A 3,793-nucleotide genomic window follows, 5' to 3' on the forward strand; every position below is an offset into this window, starting at 1 on the left:
TGATTTCATCAAAAATTGAATTATTGGGGTTCTTTGATATGCCGAATCTAACTGTGTATTTAGATTCTTAAATTTTGGTTCCGTTTTCAAATTGGTCTACATTAAGGTCCAAAGGATCCAAAATTAAACTTAGTTTGATTTTAACAAAAATTGAATTTTTAGGGTTCTTTGATATGCTGAATCTAACCATGTATTTAGATTTTTGATTTTTGGGCCCCGTTATCAACTTTGTCCACATTGAGGTCAAAAGGGTCCAAAATTAAACTTTGTTTGATTTCATCAAAAATTGAATTATTGGGGTTCTTTGATATGCCGAATCTAACCGTGTATTTAGATTCTTAATTTTTGGTTCCGTTTTCAAATTGGTCTACATTAAGGTCCAAAGGGTCCAAAATTAAACTTAGTTTGATTTTAACAAAAATTGAATTCTTAGGGTTCTTTGATATGCTGAATCTAAACATGTATTTAGATTTTTGATTATGGGCCCAGTTTTCAAGTTGGTCCAAATCGGGGTCCAAAATTAAACTTTGTTTGATTTCAACAAAAATTGAATATATGGGGTTCTTTGATATGCTGAATCTAACCATGTATTTAGATTTTTGATTTTTGGGCCCCGTTATCAACTTTGTCCACATTGAGGTCAAAAGGGTCCAAAATTAAACTTTGTTTGATTTCATCAAAAATTGAATTCTTGGGGTTCTTTGATATGCTGAATCTAACCATGTATTTAGATTTTGGATATTGGACCATAATAGGTGAATGTCCAATTTAAAATTTTTAAGTTCTTAGACCACATTCAATCTGTGTTAGAAACCTATGCTGTGTCAAATATTTAATCACAATCCAAATCCAAAGCTGTATCAAGCTTGAATGTTGTGTCCATACTTCCCCCAACTGTTCAGGGTTCGACCTCTGCGGTCGTATCAAGCTGTGCCCTGCGGAGCATTTTATTGATAAATGTGTTTCTGCTTTGTATCGATCTGATGAGTTAAGGCCTTTTTCAACTGATTTTTATAGTTTGTTCTAATGTTGTATACCAATGTCTCAGGTTAGGGGGCGGGTTGACGCCTTCAAAAGAGTTAAACCTCGCCACATTCTGTATGTGCCTGTCCCAAGTCAGGAGCCTGTAACTCAGTGGTTGTCGTTTATTGCTGTATATCATATTTGTTTTTCGTTCATCATTTTGTACATAAATCAGGCCATAAGTTTTCTCGTTTGAATTGTTTTACATTTGTCATTTCGGGGTCTTTTATGGCTTGCAGTGTAGTATGGGTTTTGCTCATTGTCGAAGGCCGTACGGTGACCTATTTGCTATTAATTTATATGTCATTTGGTCTCTTGTGGAGAGTTGTCTAATTGGTAATCATACCACATCTTCTTATTCTTATAGTAGTATTTGAATTGAATACCCCTTGCAATCGTTTGCGGCCAGCTGTATTTTCATTTGTAACTTTATACTTCAAATACATTATACCATGTAAACAAAACGTATGCATAAAAGGGAGCTATCATGTCTTAATGTTTTATACATGTTGATATATTGCACCAAAAGAAAATATGTTTTTTAATATCTTAAATATATTGTTTAATCACGTTTAATCGCAATACTTCTTGCAGTTGTTCAAGACAGTATTTCGAGGATAAAAATCTGAAAAATCAGATCGACATTACTAACGTGGTTATATAACGCGAGGACAATCTTGTGGGTTGGAGAACGAGTTCAATTTTGATACCATCAGTTGACATGTTTTTAATATGATGGAAAGCTGGAATGTCACAAACTTGTTTGCAAATGCTACGGCTATGTCAGAAATTCTCATAGATAAACATATGGTTGAAAATTATCCTCATCTGTTTTTTTGTTTAACGTCTGTCTACAAAACAATCCATAAAAGAAATCAAATAAGAGTGTCTTTAAGGGTAGGTCTCTATCGTAAAGATACTTGTAAATAGTAAATCTAGTGTCTGTCATCACGTATACATTTGATTCAGAACTTTTTGCGTGCATTTATTAAAGCGATTGCTGAACAATGGACAAAAATGCAAAAGAAATTATTGTCATTTCAGGAAATGGCTTTATAAATAACGCCATCAAAATCTAAAGTGCAAATTTTTGTTTTTTGCGTAACTTATTCCGTTACATCTTTGCAAAAAAAAAACCAATAATAATGTTATAGCAAAACTTTCTGAATTTACAGTAAGCATTATGTATTATAAGCATTATTTATTGTCTTTTTTCTAGGACTATATCAAACGTGTTACAAACAAATCGATAAAATGAACATTCGATTAGGCCACATCAATTTGATTCCTATTTCCTTGGATTTTCCCGCTCCTGTTTTGGAGAAATTGACTTTTCAATAAAAAAACAATAATTACCTCTTTCGCAAAATTTTGGTCCGGATGCCGCTCCAAAATTAGTTTCTATTTGAAAGTTTTTTTTTTCACATAGACGCTTTTCTGTTGCATATTTTTAATTTTTAATTTTAATAGTTTTAAACGCACGTGTGATAAATCAATTTGTAAATAAAAGGTCAAAAATCGGGATGCCAACATTCTGTTGTGTCAGCTCATTGCCGTGGACAAGTAGTTATTGAACATACAGTTATCCGAAATGCTTCTCGTTTTACCTTCGAAGAACTGTTCTAGAAAGCAAAAATTAAAAATCTTTCGTTAGATGACCACACACACATCAATACTTGTTAGAACCATCGTCATCCCGACCATTGTTTCAACAGACATAGACCTATTTATCTTGGATGAAATGAATTGTAAATTCCCATGAACTTTAAAAAAAAATCAAAGCAGTATTTTATTTTGATGAAACCCCATATCGCATTGTTAGTCTTTTTGCATGCAAGCATATCTCTTCATATGTTAGGGGAAATTGAAAGAGTTCCAACAAGACCAAGGTGATGGTATTATGATTCATTGGCATGCTAATAATAATTAGGGGTGTGTAATTGGTTCAACCACTTCTAATCAAGCTTAAGAGTTTTAAATGCATTGCAGCTTTTAGGATCAAAAGGAAAGAGTATTTTGCTCAGCCAGAATAATGCATGTGAATGGGGTGACATGCAGGTATGTTAAGGGAATATTTTAATACACCAGAAGCCTTTATTTGATTGTCATATACTACCGGTATCTCATCAATGTGTGTAGTTTAAAAAAATATGAGCACCTGTGCCACAGTCTGTACATAAATGTTTAAATAGTTACAATTTATCAATGTTTCTTTTTTGGTAACACACATGTTTTTGGTTCCCAAAATACTCTTGTGAACTATATATTGCTTGTTAGCTATTTATATATTTATAAGCACATTGTTTGTGCGATATCATATGATAAATTAATAAAAAATATTTCAATGAGAGATTTTTTGAAAAAAACAAGTACAATTTTCGATTTTTAACGAAATCTGTGTATTTTTTGTGTGAAGCAATGTTGGAGATTAGGGGAATTAAATTAATGAATATGTATAAAACACCAATTCTTTGTGTCCTATTACCAATTGTGACATTTTGACTGTTTAAGTGTGGATACAAATGACTGTTGATTTATAAAAGAGTTCATGCGATTCCTTCATTTTTTTGTATTTATACTTCATAAGTTTATTTCTGAACGGTTTTATTAAATTCAAAAATGGATGAACTACTGTTGCCTCTAATCTACAAATTATTTATGTGATAATTGCTTAGCAAAGGCTTAAAGAATCCAGAATTTTAACTTCTGTTATATATTTATTTATACATGTAAAATACCATCTTTGGTTACGGTTATCATGAATCGAGCC

This window comes from Mytilus californianus, unplaced genomic scaffold (assembly GCF_021869535.1).
Source record: "Mytilus californianus isolate M0D057914Y unplaced genomic scaffold, xbMytCali1.0.p SCAF_7, whole genome shotgun sequence".
Classification (NCBI taxonomy): domain Eukaryota; kingdom Metazoa; phylum Mollusca; class Bivalvia; order Mytilida; family Mytilidae; genus Mytilus; species Mytilus californianus.